Below are 14,043 nucleotides of genomic sequence, written 5' to 3' on the forward strand. Positions count from 1 at the left end.
AAGACAAAGAGAGATTCTTCAAAGCAGCAAGAGAAAAATAGTTACCTACAAGGGAATACCCATATGACTGTCAGCTGATTTCTCAACAGAAACTATGCATGAAATGCTGAAAGGTATTCTTTAGGAAGAGAAAGAAGAAGAAAAAGGTAAAGATAAAAATTATGAACAACAAAGTAACAACAAATACACATCTATCAACAAGTGAATCTAAAAATCAAGTGAATAAATAATCTGATGAACAGAATAAACTGGTGATTATAATAGAATCAGGGACATAGAAAGGGAGTGGACTGACTATTCTTGGAGGGGAAAGGGGTGTGGGAGATGCAGGAAGAGACTGGACAAAAATCGTACATCTATGGATGAAGACAGTGGGTGGGGAGTGAGGGAGGAGGTTGGGGCGGGAACTGGGAGGAGGGGAGTTATGAGGGGGAAAAAGAGGAACAAATGTAATAATCTGAACAATAAAGATTTAATTTAAAAAAAAGAAAACAAACAAACAAAAAAAGATGGAATTGGAGGGACCCACACTATTTTTAAGCTTTGGCAAATAAGAGCATATAATATTTAGAAATTATTATGAATCTAGGATAGCTCAGAATAGGAAAGTACCAAGTTCCAAGCTAAAAAATTAAGCCATTATTTTAAAAAATATATTTTATAACCTATTTTATTGTTTCTTAGGCAAAAAGCTATCTATTTACTTTTTTTTTTCATTAACATTGCTTTTAAAAAGTACCACTAACAAGCAGAGTTATTCTAAGGGGTGAGACTATGGGCAGGAAAGGAAATGTGCTTTTCCTGAACTGGCCTAATGAAAGCTTACAGATAAACTCAGAAGATACAGAAAAACAGACTACTCTTTTTTACCCAACTTTGTTTACAGTAGGTCCTCAAATAACATTGTTCCGTGATAATGTGGAAGGGATGCATAGGAACTTAACTCTTTTTATATCAATTAGCCTATGGTAAAACTGGTTTCATTATACATGATTTCCCTTAAAGTTGCAGAACCTATCAAGGACATTGAGGACCTACTGTATAAGGAAAAGACTGGATACCTAAGATAATGTGCCAAAAAATGGACTATCCATGAAGAATGAATGGAGAACTTAGAGCAAGTTGTGAAGGAATATATTTTGAGACTCATGAATTCATGTGAATAGATAAACTTTAATGTACCAGGAACACTAAATACATATGAGACTATAATGAGGTCCTCCTCATAGAACTTGCTGGTAAGGTTCTTCTAGCAAATAAGTCTTGTATAATGGATACGAAGTAACCTGCCTGCACATATGGTAAATATGAAGTATAAAGACATGAGAAACTGCCCTAGCTGGTTTGGCTCAGTGGATAGAACATCAGCCCGAGGACTGAAGAGTCCCAGGTTCGATTACAGTCAAAGGCACATGGCCAGGTTGTGGGCTGGATCTCCAGTAGGGGGCATGCAGGAAACAGCCAATCAATTATCCTCTCTCATCATTGATGTTTCTATCTCTCTTTCCTTTCATTTCCTTTCTGAAATCAATAAAATAATAATAATAAAGACATGAAACTACCACATGTGGCTACTGCTATTTAGTGTCATATAGTCCCCTAACTGTGAAACAGTTGATGAAACAAAAACACAAGCTATAGCTAGTCCATTTTATTAATATATGTAAAGAAAAAAATGTTCTATAGAAAAAGAGTATCCTGTTTGTGGTCTAGGAAAGGGGAACCAAGGAGCTAGAATTTCTCAGAGTGCAGCCAGCCTGTCCAAGAAAGAGAAATACTAAATCTGGTAGACAAGAGTATTCTCTTTACAGAAGAGCTTACTCATTTTAAGCACAAGAAACTATAAAAGATTTCATGGCTTAATTAACTATCCCTCAGCACAATATAATTTCATTTCCTCTGACTCCTTGCTTACCAATCAGCCTTCTAATTTTCAATTTAACTTCTTAGGCATCATATTCCCAAGAATAAAGAATCATGCGCAGAACTGAATATACACTGAAGGAGTTAGAATTCTCATTGTAAATTAATGAATTGATATCTGGTTTTAAAACTGATCGTTGTGAGTTTGACAGGTATGTTTGTGGTCTAGAAAAGGGGAGCCAAAGAGCTAGGTGTCACATGGTACATCTCGGTTCACTAACAAAACCACATTCTTAGACCTGTACACGGCCAACTAAATTCCTGGTCATGATGATCCTGTCGAGGTATCTGGTGAAGCCTTCCTCTACCAAATTTAAACTTACTTATATCAACAACTTAAAAAAAAAATAAAAAAACAGCTCAGCCCAGCCTTCATAGCTCAGTGGTTGAGCGTTAACCTACAAATCAGGAGGTCACGGTTCAATTCCTGGTCAGGGCATATGCTTATGTTGCAGGTTGGATCCCCATTGTGGGGTGTGCAGGAGGAAGCCGATCAATGATTCTCTCTCATCATTGATGTTTCTATCTTTTGCCCTTTCCCTTTTTCTCTGAAATCAATAAAAATACATTTTTAGGATTAAAAATGGCGGCAGAGTAGGAAGATGCTGCATGAACATGCTCCCAGGAACAAGCTGGAATTACAACTAAAATACAGAAAGACTTCCTGAATAATCGATGGAAAACTCACAGGAGAGAACCCTGATACCCAAGGACTGAAGGTGGAGACTGCATAGAGACTGGTAGGAGGAGTGGAGGCACGAAAGGGCTGGCTGGGCACCCACAGATGGCAACTGAAGTCCCAGAGAGAGATCTCAGCTGTGGGCGGGGAAGGGGGGCGGGGAGGTGCCACTGAGAACTCTGGGATCTAATTCCAAAGCTGGGCTCCCCAGCAGAGAGCACCAAACTCATTTTTAGGATTAAAAATGGCGGCAGAGTAGGAAGATGCTGCATGAACATGCTCCCAGGAACAAGCTGGAATTACAACTAAAATACAGAAAGACTTCCTGAATAATCGATGGAAAACTCACAGGAGAGAACCCTGATACCCAAGGACTGAAGGTGGAGACTGCATAGAGACTGGTAGGAGGAGTGGAGGCACGAAAGGGCTGGCTGGGCACCCACAGATGGCAACTGAAGTCCCAGAGAGAGATCTCAGCTGTGGGCGGGGAAGGGGGGCGGGGAGGTGCCACTGAGAACTCTGGGATCTAATTCCAAAGCTGGGCTCCCCAGCAGAGAGCACCAAACTAAGGAGGTTACCCACATAATATCTAGCTGTGAACAGCAATGAGGAACTGTCTGCCAGGGAATGCCAGCTGCAAGTTCTGGCACCCTCTTAAAGGGCCAACACAAAAAATTCCCTGTGGAGCCACCCACCTTGTGCTCTGGCAGAGGGAGGGTAAAGTGGACTGGAGCTATGAGAGCAGAACCTAGGACTGGGAACTCGGGGGATAGAGCTCAGAAGGCAGACACCCAAGTTTCCTGGACTGAGTCATTCCCTCACACAGTGGAGGACATCTTTCCCACAGACATTTGCCTTAGCTGGGGGAAGACAGTGGACACACCCCATTGGAAAACACCTTGCCCTGAGGCCACTTGAGAGATTAAAAGTAACAATTAGCCTCCAGGCAGAAGCAACTGCCCCACCCTGTTGAAAAAACTCTCACCACACCTGAGGACGATTACTTGGGGGCAAATCAAGTCAGAATCCTAGTAGTCTGTAGACCAGTGGTTCTCAACCTTGACTGCATAATGTTGTGGCCTCACCCCGTAACAAAGAAACAGAATTTCTGGAGAATGAGGCTCAGAAATCAGGATTTTGAAAAGATTCCCAGGTGATTCTAATGTGCAGCCAAGGTTGAGAACCACTGCTGTAGACAGAGGCAGTCTCTGGAGGCTTTGAGTCTTTGCCTGATCCAAGTAGTCAGAAACAGCCTTCAACACTGTCCTGCACTAGAGATTGAGAGGTGTAGAAGATCTACATAATACATAGTCACAAACCCATACAGATAGCCAACTGTCCAACTTTATTTCTCATCTTGAACTCACCTCCGCTCTAGGCCTAAGCCTATTTCTATTCTCTCACCAACACCAAATGCGCAAGTAGCACTGAGAAAGCAGTCAGATGACACAGAAATGTCTCCTGAGACTACTGTTCAGCTGTTGAGAAATATTCATATCTCAGCAACCAAGCCTAGAATGCCCAACTGTAACTGACCAATCAGCTCATATCTAAAGAACCTAAGGTGGAATGGAAAGCCTCTCCGCCCAATGTTGACTCCTGAGAGAAATGGCACAAAGCAGTTACTCAATAAATATCTGTTGAGAGAAAATTGACTAAATGAACTATTTTTTATCTTATGTTGAATCAAAATTATGCATAAGGATATATACAAATATATGTTCATGATGACATTATTTATCAATAAGTAAACTTCAAAATACTCTTGACATTTCACAGTATAGAGATATATTACAGTTCAAATACATGATGCAATTCATTAAAATAATTTTTAAATACTGACATAAGGAAATGTTTGTACTAATTAAGTTTTAAAAAAGAGGTTTCATGCCCTGGCTGATGTGGCTCAGTTGCTTGAGTGTTGTCCGAGGCACTGAAAAGTCATTGGTTTGATTCCCAGTCAGAGCACATGGTCAGGTTGTGGGCTTGATCCCCAGTCCTTAGGTGGAGCTAAATGTTAAGGGATAAAACTAAAAATAGGGTCAAGGTAACCCAGGACAGGAGAAAAGAATGGGTGACTGGGTTTTTAACTTTGGCTTTTCAATTGGAATTGCTTTCTGGGAGTCTGAACAAAACATTTTGCCGGGTAAATGAGAGCCTGAACTCACCTGGCTCCAAAAATAAGGGGCACTTTCTCCCTTCAGTAAGAATAGGGGTATTCTTAGGTGACTAAGAATCCATGTGCAGGTGTCAAAGGGTATCCCTCACAATGTGCAGAAGCCCCATAAGGAATTCCAAATCAACTGTAATGTCTAGGGAGGGGCATATAAAGGTTACCCAGAGCTCTGAGTCCTCATGGTTGTAATAGACAGCTAGAGACAGAAACTGAGACACATAAAAGAGTTGAGGGTTGCGATGAGGAGAGGGGGATGGAGGAGAGTGACAGCACCTTAAAGCTGATAGCATACTTCAACCCACTACACAGTATCCCTAGAAATTTTGTTCAGACTCTTCAGATCTCAAAATAAAACTGAAATTTAAAAAAACCAACAACTATAGATTCAAACTGTGAACTTCAGGGCACTGCTACTATATTACAGAACTGAATATATCCTACTATTGTCCAAATTTGTAAATAAGAAAAATCATAAAATATCTACTATGAAAATAAACAGAAACTTCATTCAAATGAAGTTAGGAGGGTAGAAGAGAGTTCTCACACATGTCACTCAATGCAAACTGTTCACCCCAACAGGAAGAGACAGTAGGTACCTTGCATCTCTGACAGGAGGTGATAATACTAGTACTTTACCACCTCATCAGAAAGAAGAGTCCTCCTTTCCCAGTAACAGCTCAGCCAATGGGAGACTGCCATTACTCAGCCAATGGAAAATCACTACATCTGAAACTTTCAGTCCTCCAACACTCTTCACTTACAATAGTGCCTCCCAAGTCCATAAAAAAGTGGTTCTCACCTTTGTTTTTCTGGACTTGCCCATAGTTTGCCATTAGACTGAATGTTCCAAACTACAATTCCTTGTTATTCCTGAATAAACCCATTTTGCTGGAGAAATATCTGGCTATTTGTTTAAATTCAACATTATGTATGGGCAAACTGACATTTGGTAAAAACTGTCACCTGATGTAGCACTCTAATCACCCTCACATGGTTTGGATGAGGAAGAAGAGAGGTGCTAATTGAGTTTTTTTAAAAAATATATTTTTATTGATTTCAGAGAGGAAGGGAGAGGAAGAGAGAGATAGAAATATCAACGATGAGAGAGAATCATTGATCGGCTGCCTCCTGCATGCCCCCTACTGGGGATCAAGCCCAAAACGTAGGCATGTGCCCTGGCCAGAAATTGAACCATGACCTCCTGGTTCATAGGTTGATACTCAACCATTGAGCCACCCTAGCCAGGCTAAAATTTTTTGTATTTATTGATTTTAGAGAGGGAGGATGGAAGAGAGAAACATTCCTTCGTTGTTCCATTATTTATGCATTCATTGTTTGATTCTTGTATGTGTCCTGACCAAGGATTGAACCTGCAACCTTGGTATATTGGGAAGATGCTCTAACCAACTGAGCCACCCAGCCAGGACTCATTTATGTTTTACCTTCCCTAAAAAGCTAAGAGTGCTTTAAAGGCTGCATACACAAAGAACTCCTTACAAACTTAGGAGAAGGTCAGGCAAGTCAGGAAAAGAACCCAAGGTTTGATGCTCTATGTGCAATTAAAATATGTTGCCTTCAGGATTTAAGTGCTACATAACCTTTAAATTTCCCAGTTCCCTTGGAAACTGAAAAATAACTCAAAGGATCCATCTTCTCCAGAATCTGGTGGTATGCTAGATGTTTCTGGGGGCAAGATATTGAATAGTGATTCCAAAATAAATGAGGAAATAAAGGAGATTAGATGGGAAATGGGGGTCATTTCCATCGAAGGGCTTAATCCAATCCTATATAATAAAAGGCTAATATGCAAATTGTCCCCTGGAGAGTTCGGCCAACCAGGAATTTGACCACTTGCTATAATGTGCGCTGACCACGAGGGGGTGGCACAGAATGAAGGCAGGCCCAGGCCAGCAGCTGAAGGCCCCAATCAGCCCTGATCACTGGCCAGGCCTAGGAACCCTACCCATGCACTCATTTTGTGCACCGGGCCTCTAGTAAAATAATAAAGCTCAGGCAAGCCTCAAATTAATGATAGCTTAACTTCACTCACTGATTCTCAGTTTTCCAAGGACTCCCTAGAGATGATAGGCTGGTTACATTATGACACTCTTGAATAGACTGGCTGACTACAAGGTACAACCAACGAGTTCAGAATGGTTGCCTGAGATCTATCAGTTTCGCTAAAAATAACTAGCTTTCCTGGCATACAAAGTGAGATCATAGAATGATGAAACTATAAGTTTTAAATCAGTCTTCTTAAAATACCAGTTCAATGCACTGACTGCCTCTCTTAGAACGGTGTTAACAAATAGATAGGCAACCTGATCTAAAGAGACTATATTATATTTTAATTCATTGTACACCAGATGGCACAAATGTTTCCTACCTAATGCGTATCCATGACTCAGTAACATCACTGAGTCTGAAAATCTTTATATTCTACTAGAGGCCCAGTGCATGAAATTCATGCACTGGGGGGCAGGGTGTCCCTCAGCCCAGCCTGCCCCCTCTCACAGTCCGAGAGCCCTCAGGGGATGTCCCACTGACAGAGGGGATGTCCTCTGTGGGAGGCGACTGGGCTGACAGGGGAAGGCGCCACCCCCATCACCCTGCTGCTGCTGCTGGCTGCCGCAGCCACCAAGGTGTTTTCATCAACACAGACTCCAGTCCCTTCACATGAAAAAAATGACAACTTTCTGTAGGCATTTTCAAGATGTCTCCTTCATAGGATATGACCTTTATTTTCTTTTCTTTTCTTTTCTTTTCTTTTCTTTTCTTTCCTTTCTTTCTTTTCTTTCGTTCTTTCTTCTTTCTCTCTCTCTCCCTCCCTCCCTCCTTTTCTTCCTTCCTTTTTTATTCTCACCTGAGGATATTTTTCCATTGATTTTTAGAGAGCATGGAAGAGAGAGGGAAAGACAGAGAGAAACATCAATGTGAGAGGGACACTTTGATTAGCTGTCTCCTGCATGAGCCCTGACCTGGGTCCCGGCCAGGGAGCAGCCTGCAACCTAGGTACATACCCTTGATCAGAATCAAACCCAGACCCTGCGGTCCGCAGGCCAAGGCTCTATCCACTGAGCCAAACTGTCTAGGGCAGGATGACATTTCTTAGCCCCTCTAGCAGCAGACCTTCGTTTTTTCCTCCAGGAGTGAGATGGAAAAAACCCTAGAACACCTTCTTGGATTCTTATTACCCAAGTTACCAAGAACACTGCAAGTGGCATCCTGGGAGCTTAGCCAACAAGCGGTCAGAAAAGGTGTTTCCTCTGCAGCTCGCGTGCAGAGGCGGGACTGCTGGTGCACGGCTGCTGGCAAGCCCTCCCTGTCTCTGCTCTCTGGGCTTGCTCAAAGCCGCTACGGCCAGCGCTGGCAGTCTCCGCTCTCTGGGTTTGCTCAAAGCTGCTGCAGCTGGCACTGGCAGGCCCCTCCTGCCTCTCCACTGTGAGCCTGCTCAAGCCATCGCAGCATCCGTGGCTTGCCTCACCTCGCACGCATTCCCCTCCTGCCCACCTGTGCATGCAGCCTCCTCCTGAATGGTCGTGATGTTATGGTGTCCTGGACAATTTGCATATTACCTATTTATTTATATATATCCAGCTAAGGTATCCACATACCCTGAAAATATGAGCACCATACTGAAACTAGTAAAAATAAAAGCAAAATATACTCCATGGGAAAGATAGCTTTTCAATAAATGGTGGTGGGGCAACTGGATATCTACATGCAAAAGAATGAAGCTGGACTCTCACCTCACATCATACATAAAAATACACTCAAAACAGATCAGAGAAAGTACAAAACTCTTTAAAGAAAACAAAGTAGCAAGTCTTTGCACCCTAGGGTAGACAATGGTTTCTTAGACATGCTACTAAAAGTGCATACAACAATAGAACTGTAGAAAATATTTACAAGTAATATTTCTGATAAGAAACTTAAGTTTATACTATATAAAGAACTCTTACAACTCAACAACAAAAAGACAATAACCCAATTTTAAAATGGGCAAAGGACCCTACCTGGTTTGGCTCAGTGAATAGAGCATCCACCCACAAACTGAAGAGTCCCAGGTTTGATTCCTGTCAAGGGCACGTGCCTCAGTTGCAGGCCCCAGTTGGTGGAAGAGGCAACCAATCAATGTGTCTCTCTCACATCAATATCTCTCCTCTCTCTGTCTCTCCCCCTCCATTCCCCTCTCTCTAAAAAACAAAAGGAAAAATATCCTTGGGTGAGGATTAACAACAAAAATGGGCAAAGGATTTGGATAGACATTTCTCCTAGGAAGACATACATACAAATGGCCACTAAGTACTTTAAAAATGCTCAACCATCATTAGTCATTAGGGAAATGCAAATCAAGAATATGTAGTATCAATTCATGCCCACGAAAATAGCTCTATAATCAGAAGACTGGGGCCCAAGTTTGAGGATCTTACCTAAAATTGCACAGCTATTAATGGCAGATCTAAAAGCACTAGAATTGCCCTAGCCGGTTTGAGTCAGTGGATAGAGTGTTGGCCTGCAGACTGAAGGGTTCCCGGTTTGATTCCAGTCAAGGGCACATGCCTGGGTTGCAGGCTCAGTCCCCAGTGGAGGGGATGCAGGAGGCCAATCAGTGATTCTCTCTCATCATTGATGTTTCTATCTCTCCCTCTACCTTCCTCTCTGAAATCAATAAAAAAAATTTTTTTAAATAAATAAGCAAATAAAAGCATTAGAATTGCCCTAGCTGGTTTGGCTCAGTGGATAGAGAGTTGGTCCGAAGACTGAAGGGTCTCAGGTTCGATTCTAGTCAAGGGCACATACCTCGGTTGCAGGCTCAATCCCCGTGCAGGAGGCAACCAATCGATATAGCTCTCTCACACTGATGTTTCTCTGTCTCTCCCCCTCCAATCTCTCTAAAAATCAATGGAAAAATATACTCAGGTGAGAATTAACAAAAAATAAAAATAAATAAAAGCAGCAAAACCAAAGGCTTCTGATTACCAACCCAATGTTTTACTCACAAGGTGGTACCCCCTTTCTTGTTACAGGCCATTTGAATGTTCAACTTGCATTTGTGGAAATTCTCTTATGCTCTGCTTGTGCATTTCAGGGCTCTTGTGCATTTCAGGGCTCTTAAGTATCTGAATATACTATTTAACATTAAAATTTATACATCTGGTCCAAATAGATATTTTTAGAATTTAAAAAAATCTATAAAATTTTACCCTTTTTTTCTAATAAGATTAAATGTATTCAATAATCTAGTAAAAGTTTTGATTATAAGTATCCAACAGTATAAAAAGTACAAAACAGATTTGTATATTTCTAATGTATTAATACAAAGTGCATGACTACATACAGTACATCCTAGAGGCAAAGAGGAAAAAGAAGACTGTGGCCCTGGCCCGGTAGCTCAGTTGGTTAGAGCATCATCCTGATATGACAACATTGCGGGTTCCATCCCCAGTAGGAGTACATATCAATGTTTCTCTACCTCTTTCTAAAATAAAAATAAAATTTAAATTAAAAAAAGAAGACTGTGGTTGAGACCTAGTAATAAATAAATAAATAAATAAATAAATAAATACAGAAGTAGAAATTATCTATACTATAGTCTAGTCCAGGAGTGGGCAAACGTTTTGACTCAAGGGTCACAATGGGTTCTTAAACTGGACCGGAGGACCGGAACAAAAGCATGGATGGAGTGTTTGTGTGAACTAATATAAATTCAAAGTAAACATCATTACATGAAAGGGTACGGTCTTTTTTTTTTTTTTTTTAGTTTTATTCATTTCAAACGGGCTGGATCCGGCCCGGGGGCAGTAGTTTGCCCACGGCTGGTCTAGTCTATAGTATACTGCAGCCAAAATGTATTTTTTTTTTTTTAAAAAAAAACATTTCAAAATAAAAAGGTTAAGACTACATATGTCTATCATACAACAAATCCTATCTCTGTCCCCTGAATTCCCCTTGTTTCATTCATAGAGGGGGATTTAAAAGAAAGACTTAAAGAGCATTTTATAGCAGCATTCTGTTTCCTCTGAAATACTCAGCATTTTAAACTTTATATATATATAAATTTTTCTTTTATGAACTAGATACTGGCTTCAGTTGGTGGAACTTGTGGAAAGGAAGGAAAAATAATCCATTCAGAACTATTCCAGAAGTTGTCTTTTGGCAGAATAGCAGGCATCCAAGTTAAACATGGGAGGGTCATTTTTGTTGCTGTGGGTTTGTTTGTTGTTTTTCTTCTAAAATTTAAATTGTAATTTGTTCTCCTTCTATATAAACCTCAGGGGCCACTCCTGAGTGGAGCTGGGCAGAAGCTCTGGCACCCGGCTTCTCAGCAGCTGCTTTCTTATATCTAAAGCAAGGCTTGAATAGATGTGTGTCAATGAGGACTTCCCCAAAACGCCTTTATGGAAAATCCCACAACATATGTTCTGTCTTTTCCAGTATGTGAGATCTAAAAAGGAAAAAAATACTGGCATTCTGGTAGAGCCCGCCCGAAGCCATCCCTATCTCTGAGCCATCATCTGACTGGTTACTATAACAAGGAGATTGAGCTGGGGAGGCACTCGAGGTGGGTCTGTGAGCATCAGAATTACAATGTTTCAATTCCTTCTGCAATTTGCTGATCTGCCTGCTTTTTATCCTGTTTCCAGGTAGAATTTTCACTTTCTTTGGTTTCAAGTTAGTCTATAGACTGGGTCCTGGCCTTGCACCTACCATGATTCCAGTTTTTTTGTTTTTTTAAAAATATATTTTATTGATTTTTTTACAGAGAGGAAGGGAGAGGGAGAGGAATAGAGAGTTAGAAACATCGATGAGAGAGAAACATCAATCAGCTGCCTCCTGCACACCCCCTACTAGGGATGTGCCCACAACCAAGGGACATGCCCTTGACCAGAATCGAACCCAGGACCCTTCAGTCGCAAGCCGATGCTCTACCCACTGAGTCAAACTGGTTAGGGCTCCAGTTTTGTTTTGTTTTGGTTTTTTAATCCTGCTAGTAATTTCTTCCATCTTTTCACAAGCAGGACATAGGCATTACAGATGTCTCCTGAACGAGTCTCATGCAACACAAAAAGGGTCTGGAAGTCCTTTTCATAGCATTTACTGTCTGAATTGAGAACTGGAGAATTTATCTCTGCAAATACAGCAGTCTTCTATCCTTTAATACATCTGTGGCTTGTAAAAACCAAACATCTTTTCTGCTGGGTAACGGTCTTCCAAAAACAGCTATTCTGATACAAAAAAATGAAAGGGTCCAAGCTGCCTGCCACTGCGGGAGTCAAATAAGTAGAGATGAAGTTGAATCTTTATGGTGTGTTTATCAGATAGCAGGCAATCTGAGAGAGCAGCAGGTGTAACGCCCTGAAAAGACTACTCTGACATTTCAATTCAAGTCAGCCCTTCTATATGATACTAGAGGCCCGGCGCACGAAATTAGTGCACGGGTACCGGCCATAGGCCTGGTCTGCAATCAGGGCCATCTTCTCCGGCTGCCGTCCCCATCCCCCACTGCCATGCACCCCCGGTTCCCCGTTCCCCATTGGGCAATCGGAGCCTGCCGGCCAGGGGAAGGGACCAAGAGGTTGGCCAGCAGGCCCTGATCAGGCAATCAGGGCCTGCGGGCTGGGGGCAGCTCCTGTGTTGAGTGTCTGCCCCTTGGCGGTCAGTGCGCATCATAGCAACCATTTGTTCCACCATTTGGTTGATTTGCATATTACCCTTTTATTATATAGGATGGTTAGAGACTAGGAACAAAATTTAAAGTTAGTGAGTTCCCAGGGTCTGCTTTCTATCATTGTCCTTGCAAAGATTAGCCCCAATAAAGATGAGCCCAGAACGGTGTCTCCCTTCAGATAGGTCCTGTCCTTGATCTGAGCTTAAAATGTATTTTCTTTTGAGTAACAGGCTTATCTCAGCTCTAGGGCTGCCTTATCTTCAGAGCCTGTTCTTCCCCTGAAACATATCCTCCAGTTTCCCGAGTCTATAAGAAAATCTCTTCATTATAGTGAGTAGCTATTAAACAACTGTGATTCTATTTCTATTATATACCTCTTCCCTATCGGTTCCATGGCAATAACTTTCCAGAGGTGCAGAATACATACCAGGCCAACCCCACATACAATGGCTCCTTCCTCCTCAGCTGCCTGGCCTAGAAAGATTGCCTCCTACGGTTCTGCAGTTGCTACCACTGGCCAGAAGGCATAGATTCGGCTTTCTAAATTTTATGTCTTCTAGGATACACTAGAAGACTGTGGCTGTCTCTGGTTAAGAACTGAGCCAAGTAGTGTGTGTGTGGGGGGGGGGGGGGTAGGAGGGAGGTGGAATTTTTCATCAAATATATTTTTTGTATTATTTGAATTATTACCATATGCAATGGAATGTAGAAAATAAGAGTTCATTATAACTATTCTGATATTTATGGTAGCAATAAACATATATATAATCAGAATTTTCCCCATGATCCCAGAAAGATTCGTTTATTTTCTAGTTTTCTTTCTTTTTCCAGTATTAGAAAGAATTGTTTATTCACACCCCCCACTGATATAACAGATGCATAACCCTAGCAGGGTCTCTACTTAGAAGCAGAATACCTTGCAGAGGAAGGTGCCCAGGCAGCCATCTGTAATTGCTGGGAAGTTTGTTCCTATTTTCCACTCTGCCAAAAAAACTAGATCTGTTTAACATATTCCCCAGGCCTGGCAAGTCTGGCTCAGTGGTTGAGCATTGACTTATGAACCATGAGGTCATGGTTCGATTCCCGGTCAGGGCACATACCTGGGTTGTGGGCTTGATCCCCAGTGTGGGGCGTGCAAGAGGCAGCCGATCAATGATTCTCTCTCATCCCTAATGTTTCTATCTCTCTCTCCTTCTCCCTTCCTCTCTGAAATCAATAAAAATATATTTTAAAAAATAAAGAGATTCCCCAATTTCTTTAAAGGAAGCCAGGTAGAGGGAGGCTGCAGCTGGTGTATTAACCTCAGCAGTGGTTTCAAGCCATAAAAAGCATAACAGCAGGGCTTCCCCTAGGATTGCTTAAGGGTCACCCACACTGGGGTCCCCAGCCTTGGGCATCAGTCAGCTTGTCCTGAGGGACCCCTAAGCCTGAAAGTGGATTTTACTGATCAATCTGGAGCTGGACATATGTGGTGATAGAGGTGACTGGCTGGTGGGGGGCATGGCCCTCAGGTTGTGGAAGGTAGAGTGGGTAGGCACTCACTCCCCAGCCCAGCGCAGGCAAGGTCTGTCCTGTGCACTGCCACCAGGACAT

The 14,043-nt window shown here is 42.0% G+C and overlaps 1 protein-coding gene and 1 pseudogene across 2 annotated transcripts in view; both read right to left on the minus strand.

Moving 5' to 3' along the window:
* Positions 1-14,043, minus strand: part of TULP3 (tubby like protein 3) — a 103,824-nt gene that overhangs the window by 30,017 nt on the left and 59,764 nt on the right. The window lies entirely within an intron of this gene.
* On the minus strand, positions 10,869-12,139 carry LOC102766254 (annotated as a pseudogene).

The sequence above is a fragment of the Myotis davidii genome, unplaced genomic scaffold (genome assembly GCF_000327345.1).
Source record: "Myotis davidii unplaced genomic scaffold, ASM32734v1 scaffold1219, whole genome shotgun sequence".
NCBI classification, from domain to species: Eukaryota; Metazoa; Chordata; class Mammalia; order Chiroptera; family Vespertilionidae; genus Myotis; species Myotis davidii.